Source organism: Mobula hypostoma, chromosome 10 (assembly GCF_963921235.1).
Source record: "Mobula hypostoma chromosome 10, sMobHyp1.1, whole genome shotgun sequence".
NCBI classification, from domain to species: domain Eukaryota; kingdom Metazoa; phylum Chordata; class Chondrichthyes; order Myliobatiformes; family Myliobatidae; genus Mobula; species Mobula hypostoma.
In genome coordinates this window covers 43,024,065-43,044,568 of record NC_086106.1, presented here as the reverse complement: position 1 = coordinate 43,044,568, position 20,504 = coordinate 43,024,065, and the positions used below count along the sequence as shown (strand labels likewise).

The following is a 20,504-nucleotide window of genomic DNA, read 5'->3' as shown; positions in this document are numbered from 1 at the left end:
GGATTTAGAGTGATGATGGTTACAGAGTGAGATGGTGATGGAGTGTGACGATGGATTCAGAGTAAGATGGGGATCGTGAGAGATGATGGGGATGGAGAATGATGATGGAGATGGAGAGTTAGGTGGGGATGGAGAGTGATGATGGATACGGAGTGAGATGGGGATGGAGAGTGATCATGGGCTAAAGAGTGAGATGAGGATGGAGAGTGATGATGGATACAGAGTGAGATGGGGTTGGAGTGTGATGATGGGTACAGAGTGAGATGGGGATGGAGAGTGATGATGGGTATAGAGTGAGATGGGGATGGAGAGTGATGAAGGAGTACAGAGTGAGATGGGGATGGAGAATGATGATGGGTATGGAGAGTGAGATAGGGATGGAGAGTGATGATGGATACGGAGTGAGATGGGGATGGAGAGTTATGATGGGTACAGAGTGAGATGGGATGGAGAGTGATGATGGGGTACATACTGAAATGGTGATGGAGAGTGATGATGGATACAGAGTGAGATGGGGATGGAGAGAGATGATGGGTACAGAGTGAGATAGGGATGGAGAGTGATGTTGGGTATGGAGTGAAATGGGGATGGAGAGTCATGATGGGGTACAGAGTGAGATGGGGATGGAGAGTGATGATGGATACAGAGTGAGATGGGGATGGAGATTATGATGGGGTACAGAGTGAGATGGGGATGAAGGGTACAGAGTGTTGATGGGGATACAGACTGTTGATGGATACAGAGTGAGATGGGGATGGACCGTGATGATGGACACAGAGTGAGATGGGGATGGAGAGTGATGATTGGTACAGAGTGAGATGTGGATGGAGAGTGATGATGGGTACAGAGTGAGATGGGGTTGGAGAGTGATGATGCGTACAGAGTGAGATATGGATGGAGAGTGATGATGGGATGGAGAGTGAGATGGGGATGGAGAGTCATGATGGGTACAGAGTGATGATGGGATGGAGAGTGATGATGGGTTGGAGTGTGTGACGGGGATGGAGAGTGATGATGGGTACAGAGTGATGATGGGATGGAGAGTGATGATGGGGTACAGATTGACATGGGGATGGAGAATGATGATGGGGTACAGAGTGAGATGGGGATGGAGAGTGATGATGGGGTACAGAGTGACATGGGGATTTGGAGTGATGATGGTTACGGAGTGAGATGGGGATGGAGTGTGACGATGGATTCAGAGTAAGATGGGGATGGAGAGAAATGATGGGGTACAGAGTGAGATGGGGATGGAGAGTGATGATTGGCACAGAGTGAGATGGGGATGGAGAGTGATGATGGGGTACATACTGAGATGGTGTTGGAGAGTGATGATGGATACAGAGTGAGATGGGGATGGAGAGTGATGATGGGTACAGAGGAGATAGGGATGGAGAGTGATGTTGGGTATGGAGTGAAATGGGGATGGAGAGTCATGATGCGGTACAGAGTGAGATGGGGATGGAGAGTGATGATGGATACAGAGTGAGATGGGGATGGAGATTATGATGGGGTACAGAGTGAGATGGGGATGAAGGGTACAGAGTGTTGATGGGGATACAGATTGTTGATGGATACAGAGTGAGATGGGGATGGACCGTGATGATGGACACAGAGTGAGATGGGGATGGAGAGTGATGATTGGTACAGAGTGAGATGTGGATGGAGAGTGATGATGGGTACAGAGTGAGATGGGGTTGGAGAGTGATGATGCGTACAGAGTGAGATATGGATGGAGAGTGATGATGGGATGGAGAGTCATGATGGGTACAGAGTGATGATGGGATGGAGAGTGATGATGGGTTGGAGTGTGTGACGGGGATGGAGAGTGATGATGGGTACAGAGTGATGATGGGATGGAGAATGAGACGGGGATGAAGAGTGATGATGGGGATGGAGAGTGATGATGGGGTACAGATTGAGATGGGGATGGAGAATGATGATGGGGTACAGAGTGAGATGGGGATGGAGAGTGATGATGGGGTACAGAGTGACATGGGGATTTGGAGTGATGATGGTTACGGAGTGAGATGGGGATGGAGTGTGACGATGGATTCAGAGTAAGATGGGGATGGAGAGAGATGATGGGGTACAGAGTGAGATGGGGATGGAGAGTGATGATTGGCACAGAGTGAGATGGGGTTGGAGAGTGATGATGCGTACAGAGTGAGATATGGATGGACAGTGATGATGGGATGGAGAGTGAGATGGGGATGGAGAGTGATGATGGGTACAGAGTATTGAAGGGATGGAGAGTGATGATGGGTTGGAGAGTGTGACGGGGATGGAGAGTGATGATGGGTACAGAGTGATGATGGGATGGAGAATGAGACGGGGATGAAGAGTGATGATGGGGATGGAGAGTGATGATGGAGTACAGATTGAGATGGGGATGGAGAATGATGATGGGGTACAGAGTGATATGGGGATGGAGAGTGATGATGGATACAGAGTGAGATGTGAATGGAGAGTGATGATGGGAACAGAGTGATGATGGGATGGAGAGTGATGATGGGATGGAGAGTGAGACGGGGATGGAGAGTGATGATGGGTACAGAGTGCGATGGCAATGGAGAGTGATGATGGGATGGTGAGTGAGATGGGGATGGAGAATGATGATGGGTATGGAGAGTGAGATGGGGATGGAGAGTGATGATGAATACAGAGTGAGATGGGGATGGAGATTATGATGGGGTACAGAGTGAGATGGGGCTGGAGGGTACAGAGTGTTGATGGGGATAAAGAGTGTTGATGGATACAGAGTGAGATGGGGGTGGAGAGTGATGATTGGTACAGAGTGAGATGGGGATGGAGAGTGATGATGGGTACAGAGTGAGATGGGTTTGGAAAGTGATGATGCGTACAGAGTGAGATATGGATGGAGAGTGATGATGGGATGGAGAGTGAGATGGGGATGGAGAGTGATGATGGGTACAGAGTGATGATGGGATGGAGAGTGATGATGGGTTGGAGAGTGTGATGGGGATGGTGAGTGATGATGGGTACAGAGTGATGATGGGATCGAGAATGAGACGGGGATGAAGAGTGATGTTGGGGATGGAGAGTGATGATGGGGTACAGATTGAGATGGGGATGGAGAATGATGATGGGGTACAGAGTCAGATGGGGATGGAGAGTGATGATGGGGTACAGAGTGAGATGGGGATGGCGTGTGACGGTGGATTCAGAGTAAGATGGGGATCGAGAGAGATGATGGGGATGGAGAGTGAGATGGGTATGGAGATTGATCATGGGGTAAAGAGTGAGATGAGGATGGAGAGTGATGTTGGGTATAGAGTGAGATGGGGATGGAGAGTGATGAAGGAGTACAGAGTGAGATGGGGATGGAGAGTGATGATGGGTACAGAGTGAGATGGGGATGGAGAATGATGATGGGTATGGAGAGTGAGATGGGGATGGAGAGTGATGATGAATACAGAGTGAGATGGGGATGGAGATTATGATGGGGTACAGAGTGAGATGGGGATGGAGGGTACAGAGTGTTGATGGGGATAAAGAGTGTTGATGGATACAGAGTGAGATGGGGATGGAGAGTGATGATTGGTACAGAGTGAGACGGGGATGGAGAGTGATGATGGGTACAGAGTGATGATGGGATCGAGAATGAGACGGGGATGAAGAGTGATGATGGGGATGGAGAGTGATGATGGGGTACAGATTGAGATGGGGTTGGAGAATGATGATGGGGTACAGAGTCAGATGGGGATGGAGAGTGATGATGGGGTACAGAGTGACATGGGGATTTGGAGTGATGATGGTTACGGAGTGAGATGGGGATGGAGTGTGGCGATGGATTCAGAGTAAGATGGGGATGGAGAGAGATGATGGGGTACAGAGTGAGATGGGGATGGAGAGTGATGATTGGTACAGAGTCAGATGGGGATGGAGAGTGATGATGGGTACAGAGTGAGATGGGGTTGGAGAGTGATGATGCGTACAGAGTTAGATATGGATGGAGAGTGATGATGGGATGGAGAGTGAGATGGGGATGGAGAGTGATGATGGGTACAGAGTGATGATGGGATGGAGAGTGATGATGGGTCGGAGAGTGTGACGGGGATGGAGAGTGATGATGGGTACAGAGTGATGATGGGATGGAGAATGAGACGGGGATGAAGAGTGATGATGGGGATGGAGAGTGATGATGGATACAGAGTGAGATGGGAATGGAGAGTGATGATGGGTACAGAGTGATGATGGGATGAAGAGTGATGATGGGATGGAGAGTGAGACGGGGATGGAGAGTGATGATGGGTACAGAGTGCGATGGCAATGGAGAATGATGATGGGATGGTGAGTGAGATGGGGATGAAGAGTGATGATGGGGTACAGATTGAGATGGGGATGGAGAATGATGATGGAGTACAGAATGAGATGGGAATAGAGAGTGATGATGGGGTACAGAGTGACATGGGGATTTAGAGTGATGATGGTTACAGAGTGAGATGGCGATCGAGTGTGATGATGGATTCAGAGTGAGATGGGGATGGAGAGTAATGATGGGTATAGAGTGAGATGGGGATGGAGAGTGATGAAGGAGTACAGAGTGAGATGGGGATGGAGAATGATGATCGGTATGGAGAGTGAGATGGGGATGGAGAGTGATGATGGATACGGAGTGAGATGGGGATGGAGAGTGATCATGGGGTACAGAGTGAGATTGGGATGGAGAGTGATTATGGATACAGAGTGAGATGGGGATGGAGAGTGATGATGGGTACAGACTGAGATGGGGATGGAGAGTGATGATGGGTTGGAGAGTGTGACGGGGATGGAGAGTGATGATGGGTACAGACTGATGATGGGATGTAGAATGAGACGGGGATGAAGAGTGATGATGGGGATGGAGAGTGATGATGGGGTACAGATTGAGATGGGGATGGAGAATGATGATGGGGTACAGAGTGAGATGGGGATGGAGAGTGATGATGGGGTACAGAGTGACATGGCGATTTGGAGTGATGATGGTTACGGAGTGAGATGGGGATGGAGTGTGACGATGGATTCAGAGTAAGATGGGGATGGAGAGAGATCATGGGGTACAGAGTGACATGGGGATTTAGAGTGATGATGGTTACAGAGTGAGATGGGGATGGCGTGTGACGGTGGATTCAGAGTAAGATGGGGATCGAGAGAGATGATGGGGATGGAGAGTGAGATGGGGATGTAGATTTATCATGGGGTAAAGAGTGAGATGAGGATGGAGAGTGATGATGGGTATAGAGTGAGATGGGGATGGAGTGTGACGATGGATTCAGAGTAAGATGGGGATCGTGAGAGATGATGGGGATGGAGAATGATGATGGGGATGGAGAGTGAGGTGGGGATGGAGAGTGATGATAGGTACAGAGTGAGATGGGGATGGAGAGTGATGATGGGTACAGAGTGATGATGGGATGGAGAATGAGACGGGGATTAAGAGTGATGATGAGGATGGAGAGTGATGATGGGGTACAGATTGAGATGGGGATGGAGAATGATGATGGGGTACAGAGTGAGATGGGGATGGAGAGTGATGATGGGGTACAGAGTGACATGGGGATTTGGAGTGATGATGGTTACGGAGTGAGATGGGGATGGAGTGTGACGATGGATTCAGAGTAAGATGGGGATGGAGAGAGATGATGGGGATGGAGAATGATGATGGGGATGGAGAGTGAGATGGGGATGGAGATTGATCATGGGGTAAAGAGTGAGATGAGGATGGAGAGTGATGATGGGTATAGAGTGAGATGGGGATGGAGAGTGATGAAGGAGTACAGAGTGAGATGGGGATGGAGAGTGATGATGGGTACAGAGTGAGATGGGGATGGAGAATGATGATGGGTATGGAGAGTGAGATGGGGATGGAGAGTGATGATGGATACGGAGTGAGATGGGGATGGAGAGTGATCATGGGGTACAGAGTGAGATTGGGATGGAGAGTGATGATGGATACAGAGTGAAATGGGGATGGAGAGTGATGATGGCGTACACAGTGAGATGAGGATGGACAGTGATGATGGGGTACCGAGTGAGATAGGGATGGAGAGTAATGATGGATACGGAGTGAGATGGGGATGGACAGTGATGAAGGGGTACAGAGTGAGATTGGGATGGAGAGTGATGATGGGTACAGAGAGAGATAGAGATGGAGAGTGATGATGGGTACAGAGTGAGATGAGGATGGAGAGTAATGATGGATACAGAGTGAGATGGGTATGGAGAGTGATGATGGGTACAGAGTGAGATGGGTTTGGAAAGTGATGATGCGTACAGAGTGAGATATGGATGGAGAGTGATGATGGGATGGAGAGTGAGATGGGGATGGAGAGTGATGATGGGTACAGAGTGATGATGGGATGGAGAGTGATGATGGGTTGGAGAGTGTGATGGGGATGGTGAGTGATGATGGGTACAGAGTGATGATGGGATCGAGAATGAGACGGGGATGAAGAGTGATGATGGGGATGGAGAGTGATGATGGGGTACAGATTGAGATGGGGATGGAGAATGATGATGGGGTACAGAGTCAGATGGGGATGGAGAGTGATGATGGGGTACAGAGTGAGATGGGGATGGCGTGTGACGGTGGATTCAGAGTAAGATGGGGATCGAGAGAGATGATGGGGATGGAGAGTGAGATGGGTATGGAGATTGATCATGGGGTAAAGAGTGAGATGAGGATGGAGAGTGATGTTGGGTATAGAGTGAGATGGGGATGGAGAGTGATGAAGGAGTACAGAGTGAGATGGGGATGGAGAGTGATGATGGGTACAGAGTGAGATGGGGATGGAGAATGATGATGGGTATGGAGAGTGAGATGGGGATGGAGAGTGATGATGAATACAGAGTGAGATGGGGATGGAGATTATGATGGGGTACAGAGTGAGATGGGGATGGAGGGTACAGAGTGTTGATGGGGATAAAGAGTGTTGATGGATACAGAGTGAGATGGGGATGGAGAGTGATGATTGGTACAGAGTGAGACGGGGATGGAGAGTGATGATGGGTACAGAGTGATGATGGGATCGAGAATGAGACGGGGATGAAGAGTGATGATGGGGATGGAGAGTGATGATGGGGTACAGATTGAGATGGGGTTGGAGAATGATGATGGGGTACAGAGTCAGATGGGGATGGAGAGTGATGATGGGGTACAGAGTGACATGGGGATTTGGAGTGATGATGGTTACGGAGTGAGATGGGGATGGAGTGTGGCGATGGATTCAGAGTAAGATGGGGATGGAGAGAGATGATGGGGTACAGAGTGAGATGGGGATGGAGAGTGATGATTGGTACAGAGTCAGATGGGGATGGAGAGTGATGATGGGTACAGAGTGAGATGGGGTTGGAGAGTGATGATGCGTACAGAGTTAGATATGGATGGAGAGTGATGATGGGATGGAGAGTGAGATGGGGATGGAGAGTGATGATGGGTACAGAGTGATGATGGGATGGAGAGTGATGATGGGTCGGAGAGTGTGACGGGGATGGAGAGTGATGATGGGTACAGAGTGATGATGGGATGGAGAATGAGACGGGGATGAAGAGTGATGATGGGGATGGAGAGTGATGATGGATACAGAGTGAGATGGGAATGGAGAGTGATGATGGGTACAGAGTGATGATGGGATGGAGAGTGATGATGGGATGGAGAGTGAGACGGGGATGGAGAGTGATGATGGGTACAGAGTGCGATGGCAATGGAGAATGATGATGGGATGGTGAGTGAGATGGGGATGAAGAGTGATGATGGGGTACAGATTGAGATGGGGATGGAGAATGATGATGGAGTACAGAATGAGATGGGAATAGAGAGTGATGATGGGGTACAGAGTGACATGGGGATTTAGAGTGATGATGGTTACAGAGTGAGATGGCGATCGAGTGTGATGATGGATTCAGAGTGAGATGGGGATGGAGAGTAATGATGGGTATAGAGTGAGATGGGGATGGAGAGTGATGAAGGAGTACAGAGTGAGATGGGGATGGAGAATGATGATCGGTATGGAGAGTGAGATGGGGATGGAGAGTGATGATGGATACGGAGTGAGATGGGGATGGAGAGTGATCATGGGGTACAGAGTGAGATTGGGATGGAGAGTGATTATGGATACAGAGTGAGATGGGGATGGAGAGTGATGATGGGTACAGACTGAGATGGGGATGGAGAGTGATGATGGGTTGGAGAGTGTGACGGGGATGGAGAGTGATGATGGGTACAGACTGATGATGGGATGTAGAATGAGACGGGGATGAAGAGTGATGATGGGGATGGAGAGTGATGATGGGGTACAGATTGAGATGGGGATGGAGAATGATGATGGGGTACAGAGTGAGATGGGGATGGAGAGTGATGATGGGGTACAGAGTGACATGGCGATTTGGAGTGATGATGGTTACGGAGTGAGATGGGGATGGAGTGTGACGATGGATTCAGAGTAAGATGGGGATGGAGAGAGATCATGGGGTACAGAGTGACATGGGGATTTAGAGTGATGATGGTTACAGAGTGAGATGGGGATGGCGTGTGACGGTGGATTCAGAGTAAGATGGGGATCGAGAGAGATGATGGGGATGGAGAGTGAGATGGGGATGTAGATTTATCATGGGGTAAAGAGTGAGATGAGGATGGAGAGTGATGATGGGTATAGAGTGAGATGGGGATGGAGTGTGACGATGGATTCAGAGTAAGATGGGGATCGTGAGAGATGATGGGGATGGAGAATGATGATGGGGATGGAGAGTGAGGTGGGGATGGAGAGTGATGATAGGTACAGAGTGAGATGGGGATGGAGAGTGATGATGGGTACAGAGTGATGATGGGATGGAGAATGAGACGGGGATTAAGAGTGATGATGAGGATGGAGAGTGATGATGGGGTACAGATTGAGATGGGGATGGAGAATGATGATGGGGTACAGAGTGAGATGGGGATGGAGAGTGATGATGGGGTACAGAGTGACATGGGGATTTGGAGTGATGATGGTTACGGAGTGAGATGGGGATGGAGTGTGACGATGGATTCAGAGTAAGATGGGGATGGAGAGAGATGATGGGGATGGAGAATGATGATGGGGATGGAGAGTGAGATGGGGATGGAGATTGATCATGGGGTAAAGAGTGAGATGAGGATGGAGAGTGATGATGGGTATAGAGTGAGATGGGGATGGAGAGTGATGAAGGAGTACAGAGTGAGATGGGGATGGAGAGTGATGATGGGTACAGAGTGAGATGGGGATGGAGAATGATGATGGGTATGGAGAGTGAGATGGGGATGGAGAGTGATGATGGATACGGAGTGAGATGGGGATGGAGAGTGATCATGGGGTACAGAGTGAGATTGGGATGGAGAGTGATGATGGATACAGAGTGAAATGGGGATGGAGAGTGATGATGGCGTACACAGTGAGATGAGGATGGACAGTGATGATGGGGTACCGAGTGAGATAGGGATGGAGAGTAATGATGGATACGGAGTGAGATGGGGATGGACAGTGATGAAGGGGTACAGAGTGAGATTGGGATGGAGAGTGATGATGGGTACAGAGAGAGATAGAGATGGAGAGTGATGATGGGTACAGAGTGAGATGAGGATGGAGAGTAATGATGGATACAGAGTGAGATGGGTATGGAGAGTGATGATGGGTACAGAGTGATGATGGGATGGAGAATGAGACGGGGATGAAGAGTGATGATGGGGATAGAAACATAGAAAATAGGTGCAGGAGTAGGCCATTCGGCCCTTCGAGCCTGCACCGCCATTTATTATGATCATGGCTGATCATCCAACTCAGAACCCAGCCTTCCCTCCATACCCCCTGACCCCTGTAGCCACAAGGGCCATATCTAACTTCCTTTTGAACATAGCTAATGAACTGGCCTCAACAGTTTGCTGTGGCAGAGAATTCCACAGATTCACCACTCTCTGTGTGAAGAAGTCTTTCCTAATCTCGGTCCTAAAAGGCTTCCCCTCTATCCTCAAACTGTGACCCCTCGTTCTGGACCTCCCCAACATCGGGAACAATCTTCCCGCATCTAGCCTGTCCAATCCCTTTAGGATCTTATACGTTTCAATCAGATCCCCCCTCAATCTTCTAAATTCCAACGAGTACAAGCCCAGTTCATCCAGTCTTTCTTCATATGAAAGACCTGCCATCCCAGGAATCAATCTGGTGAACCTTCTTTGTACTCCCTCTATGGCAAAGATGTCTTTCCTCAGATTAGGGGACCAAAACTGCACACAATACTCCAGGTGTGGTCTCACCAAGGCCTTGTACAACTGCAGTAGTACCTCCCTGCTCCTGTACTCGAATCCTCTCGCTATAAATGCCAGCATACTGTTCGCGTTTTTCACCGCCTGCTGTACCTGCATGCCCACTTTCAATGACTGGTGTATAATGACACCCAGGTCTCGTTGCACCTCCCCTTTTCCTAATCAGCCACCATTCAGATAATAATCTTTTTTCCTATTTTTGCCACCAAAGTGGATAACTTCACATTTATCCACATTAAATTGCATCTGCCATGAGTTTGCCCACTCACCCAACCTATCCAAGTCACCCTGCATCCTCTTAGCATCCTCCTCACTGCTAACACTGCCACCCAGCTTCGTGTCATCCGCAAACTTGGAGATGCTGCATTTAATTCCCTCATCCAAGTCATTAATATATATTGTAAATGGAGAGTGATGATGGGGTACAGATTGAGATGGGGATGGAGAATGATGATGGGGTACAGATTGAGATGGGGATGGAGTGTGATGATGGGGTACAGAGTGACATGGGGATTTAGAGTGATGATGGTTACGGAGTGAGATGGGGATGGAGTGTGACGGTGGATTCAGAGTAAGATGGGGATCGAGAGAGATGATGGGGATGGAGAATGATGATGGGGATGGAGAGTGAGATGGGGATGGAGATTGATCATGGGGTAAAGAGTGAGATGAGGATGGAGAGTGATGATGGGTACAGAGTGAGATGGGGATGGAGAGTGATGATGGATACAGAGTGAGATGGGGATGGAGAGTGATGATGGGTACAGAGTGATGATGGGATGGAGAGTGATGATGGGGTACAGAGTGAGATGGGGATGGAGAGTGATGATGGATACGGAGTGAGATGGGGATGGAGAGTGATCATGGGGTAAAGAGTGAGATGAGGATGGAGAGTGATGGGTACAGAGTGAGATGGGGATGGAGAGTGATGATGGGTACAGAGTGAGATGGGGATGGAGAGTGATGATGGGTACAGAGTGATGATGGGATGGAGAGTGATGATGGGTACAGAGTGAGATGGCAATGGAGAGTGATGATGGGTACAGAGTGAGATGGGGATGGAGAGTGATGATGGGTACAGAGTGATGATGGGTACAGAGTGAGATGGCAATGGAGAGTGATGATGGGTACAGAGTGAGATGGGGATGGAGAGTGATGATGGGTACAGAGTGATGATGGGTACAGAGTGAGATGGCAATGGAGAGTGATGATGGGTACAGAGTGAGATGGGGATGGAGAGTGATGATGGGTACAGAGTGATGATGGGTACAGAGTGAGATGGCAATGGAGAGTGATGATGGGTACAGAGTGAGATGGGGATGGAGAGTGATGATGGGTACAGAGTGATGATGGGTACAGAGTGAGATGGGGATGGAGAGTGATGATGGGTACAGAGTGATGATGGGTACAGAGTGAGATGGCAATGGAGAGTGATGATGGGTACAGAGTGAGATGGGGATGGAGAGTGATGATGGGTACAGAGTGATGATGGGTACAGAGTGATGATGGCAATGGAGAGTGATGATGGGATGGTGAGTGAGATGGGGATGAAGAGTGATGATGGGGATGGAGAGTGATGATGGGATGGAGAGTGAGATGGGGATGGAGAGTGATGATGGATACGGAGTGAGATGGGGATGGAGAGTGATCATGGGGTAAAGAGTGAGATGAGGATGGAGAGTGATGATGGGTACAGAGTGAGATGGGGATGGAGAGTGATGATGGATACAGAGTGAGATGGGGATGGAGAGTGATGATGGGATGGAGAGTGATGATGGGATGGAGAGTGATGATGGGATGGAGAGTGAGACGGGGATGGAGAGTGATGATGGGTACAGAGTGAGATGGCAATGGAGAGTGATGATGGGATGGTGAGTGAGATGGGGATGAAGAGTGATGATGGGGATGGAGAGTGATGATGGGGTACAGATTGAGATGGGGATGGAGAATGATGATGGGGTACAGAATGAGATGGGTATGGAGAGTGATGATGGGGTACAGAGTGACATGGGGATTTAGAGTGATGATGGTTACAGAGTGAGATGGCGATGGAGTGTGATGATGGATTCAGAGTGAGATGGGAATGGAGAGTGATGATGGGTATAGAGTGAGATGGGGATGGAGAGTGATGAAGGAGTACAGAGTGAGATGGGGATGGAGAGTGATGATGGGTACAGAGTGAGATGGGGATGGAGAATGATGATGGGTATGGAGAGTGAGATGGGGATGGAGAGTGATGATGGATACGGAGTGAGATGGGGATGGAGAGTGATCATGGGGTACAGAGTGAGATTGGGATGGAGAGTGATGATGGATACAGAGTGAAATGGGGATGGAGAGTGATGATGGCGTACACAGTGAGATGAGGATGGACAGTGATGATGGGGTACAGAGTGAGATGGGGAAGGAGAGTGATGATGGATACAGAGTGAGATGGGATGGAGTGTGATGATGGGGTACATACTGAGATGGGGATGGAGAGTGATGATGGATACAGAGTGAGATGGGGATGGAGAGTGATGATGGGTACAGAGTGAGATAGGGATGGAGAGTGATGATGGGTTACAGAGTGAGATGGGGATGGAGAGTCATGATGGATACAGAGTGAGATGGGGAAGGAGAGTGATGATGGATACAGAGTGAGATGGGGATGGAGGGTACAGAGTGATGATGGGGATGGAGAGTGATGATGGATACAGAGTGAGTTGGGGATGGAGAGTGAGATGGGGATTTATAATGATGATGGATACAGAGTGAGATGAGGATGGAGAGTGATGATAGGGTACAGAGTGAGATGGGGATGGAGAGTGATGATGGTGTACGGAGTGAGATGGGGTTGGAGAGTGAGATGGGGTACAGAGTGAGATGGAGTTGGAGAGTGATGATGCCAATGGACATTTATGATGGGATACAGATGAGCTGGAGATTGACTGTGATAGAAACATAGAAAACCTACAATATAATACAGGCCCTTCAGCCCACTGTGGTGTGCCAAACATGTTCTTAATATGGAAATTACCTCGGGTTACCCATAGCCCTCTATTTTTCGAAGCTCCATGTGCCTATGCAGGAGTCTCTCAAAACACCCCATTGTATCCACCTGCACCGCCATCACCAGCAGCCCATTCCACGCACTCACCACTTCCTGCCTAAAAAACTTACCTCCACCATCTCCTCTCTGCCTACTTCCAAGCACCTTAAAACTGTGCCATCTCGTGTTAGTCATTTCAGCTCTGGGAGAAAGCCTCTGACTATCCACATGATCAATGCCTCTCACCATTTTATACACCTCTATCAGGTCACCTCTCATTCTCCGTCGCTCCAAGGAGAAAAGGCCGAGTTCACTCAACCTATTCTCATAAGGCATGCTCCCCAATCCAGGCATCATCCTTGTAAATCTTCTCTGCACTCTTTCTATAGTTTCCACGTCCTTCCTGTAGTGAGATGATCAGAACTAAGCACAGTACTCCAAGTATGGTGTGACCCGGGTCTTATAAAGCTGTAACATTACCTCTCAGCTCTTAACGTCAATTGCACGGTTGATGAAGGCCAATGCACTGTATGCTTTCTTAACCACAAAGTCAACTGACGGAGCAGCTTTGAATGTCCTATGGACTCGGACCCCAAGATCCCTCTGATCCTCCACACTGCCAAGAGCCTTACCATTAATATTTGACCTGCCAAAGTGAACCACCTCACCTTTATCTGGGTTGAACTCCATCTGCCACTTCTCAGTTCAGTTTTGCATCCTATCAATGTCCTGCTGTAACCTTTGACAGCCCTCCACACTATCCACAACACCCCCAACCTTTGTTTCATCATCAAATTTACTAACCCATCCCTCCACTTCCTCATCCAGGTCATTTATAAAAATCATGAAGAGTAGGGGTCCCAGAACAGATCCCTGAGGCACACCGCTGGTCACCGGCCTTCATGCAGAATATGACCCATCTACAACCACTCTTTGCCTTCGGTGGTCAAGCCAGTTCTAGGTCCACAAAGCAATGTCTCCTTGGATCCCATGCCCCCTTACTTTCTGAATAAGCCTTGTATGGAGTTCCTTATCAAACGTCTTGCTGAAATCCATATGCACTGCATCTACTGCTCTACTTTCATCAATGTGTTTAGTCACATCCTCAAAAAATTCAATCAGGCTTGTAAGGCACGACCTGCCTTTGACAAAGCCATGCTGACTATTCCTAATCATATTATGCCTCTCCAAATTTTGTTCATAAATTCTGCCTCTCAGGATCTTCTCCATCAACTTACCAACCACTGAAGTAAGACTCACTGGTCTATAATTTCTTGGGCTATCTCTACTCTCTCTCTTGAATAAGGGAACAACATCAGCAACCCTCCAATTCTCCGAACCCTCTCCCATCCCCATTGATGATGCAAAGATAATTGTCAGAGGCTCAGCAATCTCCTCCCTCACCTCCCACAGTAGCCTGGGGTACATCTCATCTGGTCCTGGCGACTTATCCAACTTGATGCTTTCCAAAAGCTCCAGCACATCCTCTTTCTTAATGTCTATATGCTCAAGCTTTTCAATACACTGTAAGTCATCCCTACAATCGCTAAGATCCTTTTCTGTAGTGAATACTGAAACAAGGTACTCATTAAGTATCTCTGATATCTCCTCTGGTTCCATACACACTTTTCCACTGTCACACTTGATTGGTCCTATTCTCTCACATCTTATCCTCTTGCTCTTCACGTACTCACCAAGGCCTTCTCATGGCCCCTACTGGCTCTCCTAATTTCATTCCAAAGCTCCTTCCTGCTAGCCTTAATCTTCTAAATCCATGTCATTATCTAGTTTCTTGAATCTTTCAACAGGAATTCTGCAGATGCTGGAAATTCAAGCAACACACATAAAAGTTGCTGGTGAACGCAGCAGGTCAGGCAGCATCTCTAGGAAGAGGTGCAGTTGACGTTTCAGGCCGAGACCCTCCGTCAGGTCCTGACGAAGGGTCTTGGCCTGAAACGTCGACTGCACCTCTTGAATCTTTCATAAGCTTTGCTTTTCTTCTTGACTAGATTTACAAGATCCTTTGTACACCATGGATCTTGTACCCTACCATCTTTTCCCTGTCTCATTGGAACGTACCAATGCAGAACGCCACGCAAATTGTGATCAGTATCTCCGAAATGCTCTCCCACTGAGACACCTGACACTGACCAGGTTCGTTTCCCAATACTAAATCAAGTACAGCCTCTCCTCTTGTAGGCTTATCTAAATATTGTGTCAGGAAACCTTCCTGAACACACCTAACAAATTCCACCCCATCAAAACACCTTGCTCTAGGGAGATGCCAATCAGTATTTGGGATATTAAAATCTCCCACCACAACAACCCTGTTATTATTACACCTTTCCAGAATCTGTCTCTCTATGTGTTCCTCGATATCCCTGTTACTATTGGGTGGTCTATAAAAAACACCCAGTAGAGTTATTGATCCCTTTCTGTTCCTAACTTCTACCCACAGAGACTCAGTAAACAATCGCGCCATGACTTCCTCCTTTTCTGCCGTGACACTATCTCTGATCAGCAGTGCCATGCCCCACCTCTTTTGCCCCCCCCCCCGTCCTTTCTGAAACATCTAAAGCCTGGCACTCTAAGTAACCATTCCTGCCCCTGAGCCAACCAAGTCTCAGTAATGGCCACATCATAACCATGAGACTGAGCGCGTCCTTTCTCTATCACCTGCCTATCCTCCCTCTCATTTTGTCTCCAGGCTTTCTCTATTTGTGAGCCAACAGCCCTTTCCTCCGTCTCTTCAGTTTGGTTCCCATCCCCCCAGCAATTCCAGTTTAAACTCTCCCAATAGCCTTAGCAAACCTCCCCACCAGGATATTGGTCCCCCTCTGATTCAAGTGCAAATTGTCATTTTTGTACAGGTCACGCCTACCCCAAAAGATGATGGGATACAGGGTGAACTGGAGATAGACAGTGACAGTAGTCTTGGGTGTCTTATCGGGAGTACAACTGACCCCGGGTGTCCTATGGGGACTTACATCCAACCTGGCATCATGTGTTTTATCGGAACGTACAATAGACAATAGACAATAGGTGCAGGAGTGGGCCATTTGGCACTTCGAGCCAGCACTGCCATTCACTGTGATCATGGCTGATCATCCACAATCAGTACCCCGTTCCTGCCTTCTCCCCATATCCCTTGACTCCACTATATTTAAGAGCTCTATCTAAATCTTTCTTGAAAAAATCCAGAGAATTGGCCTCCACTGCCTACTTAGGCAGAGCAGTCCACAGATCCACAACTCTCTGGGTGAAAAAGTTTATCCTCAACTCCGTTCTACGTGGCCTACCCCTTATTCTCAAATTGTGGCCTCTGGTTCTGGACTCCCCCAACTTCAGGAACATGTTCCTGTCTCTAGAGTGTCCAATCCCTTAATAATCTTGTATGTTTCAATCAGATCCCCTCTCATCCTTCTGAATTCCAGTGTATACAAGCCCAGTCGCTCCAATCTTTCAACATATGACAGTCCCGCCATCCCAGGAATTAACCAAGTGAGCCTACGCTGCACTCCCTCCATAGCAAGAATGTCCTTCCTCAAATCTGGAGACCAAAACTGCATACAATACTCCAGGTGGGGTCTCACCAGGGCCCTGTACAACTGCAGAAGGACCTCTTTGCTCCTATACTTAACTCCCATTGTTATGAAAGCCAACGTGCCATTAGCTTTCTTCACTGCCTGCTGTACCTGTATGTTTACTTTCAGTGACTGATGAACAAGGACACCCAGATCTCATTGTACTTCCCCTTTTCCTAACTTGACACCACTTAGATAGTAATCTGCTTTCCTGTTCTTGCCACCAAAGTGGATAACCTCACATTTATCCACATTAAACTGCATCTGCCATGCATCTGCCCACTCACCCAACCTGTCCAAGTCACCCTGCATTCTCATAACATCCTCCTCACATTTCACACTGCCACAAAGCTTTGTGTCATCTGCAAATTTGCTAATGTTACTTTTAATCCCTTCATCTAAATCATTAATGTATATTGTAAATAGCTGCGGTCCCAGCACCGAGCTTTGCGGTACCCCACTAGTCACCACCTGCCATTCTGAAAGGGACCCGTTAATCCCTACTCTTTGTTTCCTGTCTGCCAACCAATTTTCTATCCCTGTCAGTACCCTACCCCCAATACCATATGCTCTAATTTTGCCCACTAATCTCCTATGTGGGACTTTATCAAAGGCTTTCTGTAAGTAAAGTACACTACATCCACTGGCCTTCCCAAATCCATTTTCATAGTTACATCCTCAAAAAATTCCAGAAGGTTAGTCAGACATGACCATACTCCGGGTGATTTATCGGGACGTGCACCTGGCCCCGGGTGTTTTTTCCGGACGTACATCCGACTCGACCCTCCCCGGGTGTTTTATCGGGACGTGCACCTGACCTCGGGTATTTTTTCAGGACGTACATCTGGCTCGACCCCGGGTGATTTATCGGGACGTACAACTGACCCCGGGTGTTTTATCGGGACGTACGCCAGACCCGACCCTCCCCGGGTGTTTGATCGGAACCTACACCTGACTCGACCGCGGGTGATTTGTTGAACATGGACCCGACCCGGCCCCGGGTGTTTTATCGGGACGTCTGTCGGAATGTACACCCGACTCGACCCCGGGTGTTTTATCGGAACGTACACCCGACTTGGCCCCGGGCGTTTTGTCGAAATGTACACCCGACCGGACCGCGGTTTTTTTATCGGAAAGTACACCCGACCGGACCCCGGGTTTTTTATCGGAACGTTGAACCGACCCAACCCCGGATGTTTTGTCGGAACGTTCACCTGACCCGATCCCTAGTCGTTTGTCGGAACGTTCACCCGACTCGGCCCCGGGCGTTTTGTCGGAACGTTCACCCGACTCGGCCCCGGGCGTTTTGTCGGAACGTACACCCGACTCGGCCCCGGGCGTTTTGTCGGAACGTACACCCGACTTGGCCACGGGTGTTTGGTCGGGACACGTACACGACCGGCCCGCGAGTGTTTTACCGCGCCGTACACGCGACCCGACCCGACCCTGGGTGCTTTACCGGGACGGACGCCGGCCCCGGCACCGGGTGCTTTACCGGGACGGACGCCGGCCCCGGCACCGGGTGCTTTACCGGGACGGACGCCGGCCCCGGCACCGGGTGCTTTACCGGGACGGACGCCGGCCTCGGCACCGGGTGCTTTACCGGGACGGACGCCGGCCTCGGCACCGGGTGCTTTACCGGGACGGACGCCGGCCCCGGGTGTTTTACCGGGACGGGCCTCGGCCCCGGGTGTTTTTCCGGGACGGACAGCCGACCCAACACCATGTGGTTTATCGGCACCTGCATTCGACGCGACCCCGAGTGTTTTATCTGGATGTATACCCGACCCGACCTCGGGTGTTTTATTGGAACGTGGACCCGACTCAACCCAACCCCGGGTGTTTTATCGGAATTTACACCCGACCCGACCCCGGGTGTTTTATCGGAGCCTACCCTCGGCCCCGTTGTGTTTTATATGTCGGAACCTAGACCCGTCCCGACCCTGGGTGTTTTATCGGAATTTACACCCGATCCGACCCCGAGTGTTTTATTGGAACCTACCCTCGGCCCCGTATTATTTTATATGTCGGAACCTAGACCCGTCCCGACCCTGGGTGTTTTATCGGAATTTACACCCGACCCGACCCCGGGTGGTTTATTGGAATTTACACCCGACCCCGTTTTGTTTTATATGTCTGAACCTAGACCCGACCCGACCCCGGGTGTTTTATCGGAGTTTACACCCGACCCGACCCCGGGTGTTTTATCGGAGTTTACACCCGACCCGACCCCGGGTGGTTTATTGGAATTTACACCCGACCCGACCCCGGGTGTTTTATCGGAGCCTACCCTCGGCCCGGTATTATTTTATATGTCGGAACCTAGACCCGTCCCGACCCCGGGTGTTTTATCGGAATTTACACTCGACCCGACCCCGGGTGTTTTATCGGAGCCTACCCTCGGCCCCGTTGTGTTTTATATGTCGGAACCTAGACCCGACCCGACCCCGGGTGTTTTATCGGAATTTACACCCGATCCGACCCCGAGTGTTTTATTGGAGCCTACCCTCGGCCCCGTATTATTTTATATGTCGGAACCGAGACCCGTCCCGACCCCGGGTGTTTTATCGGAATTTACACCCGACCTCACCCCTAGTATTTTATCGGAGACTACCCTCGGCCCCGTTTTGTTTTATATATCGAAACCTATCCTCGGCCCCGTATTATTTTAGATGTTGGAACCTACACCCGACCCGACCCGACCTCGGGTTTCTTATCGTAACCTACACCGTCCCCCGTTTTTTTTTTATCGCGACCTACACCCGACCCGACCCCAGGTTTCTTATCGTAACCTACACCGTCCCGCGTTTTTTTAATCGGGACCTACACCCGACCCGTCTCCGTTTTTTTAATCGGGACCTACACCCGACCCGTCTCCGTTTTTTTAATCGGGACCTACACCCGACCCGTCCCTGTTTATTTTAAATCGGGACCTACACCCGACCCGTCTCCGTTTTTTTAATCGGGACCTACACCCGACCCGTCCCAGTTTTTTTTCAATCGGGACCTACACCCGACCCCATTTTTTCAATCGGGACCTACACCCGACCCCGTTTTTTCAATCGGGACCTACATCCGACCCCAGGTGTTTTATCGGGACGTACACCTGACCCCGTTTTTTTATGGGAACCTACACCAAACCCACCCCCATGTATTTTATGGGAACCTACTCCCGGCTGGGTCCCAGGTGCTTTATTGGAACGGACAGCCGACCCGACCCCAAGTGTCTTATCATGACGTACTTGTGTCGGGCCGTCATTGTGAGACCCTCACTGTTTGGAGTAGGAGGCCACTCGGCCCCTCATCTACTCCCCATTCGGGAAGATCTCGGCGTCTTGCTCCTGCTCTGCCCCAGTATCTCTCAACTCCCGCTGTGTCCAGGGTTAGATTCCTGGGCGGGCAGCCCAGTTTCTGAACACGCCTGAACTTAAACCCCGCTTCGGAAGTAAACCCGAATCAGTGTTTCAGCTGAAAGAACCTTTGTCCATCTTGGACCACAACCATTCTCCCTCAGACGTGCCCACCTCCATGCCCGTTCAGGTGATTTCTGTTCTTTTAAAATTTATGTCACATGTGATTTTGCAATCGATGGAAGTAAGGAGCCAACCAG

General features: G+C 49.5%; 1 protein-coding gene across 1 annotated transcript in view; it reads left to right on the top strand.

Moving 5' to 3' along the window:
• Positions 1-20,504, top strand: part of LOC134352528 (uncharacterized) — a 276,182-nt gene that overhangs the window by 224,631 nt on the left and 31,047 nt on the right. The window lies entirely within an intron of this gene.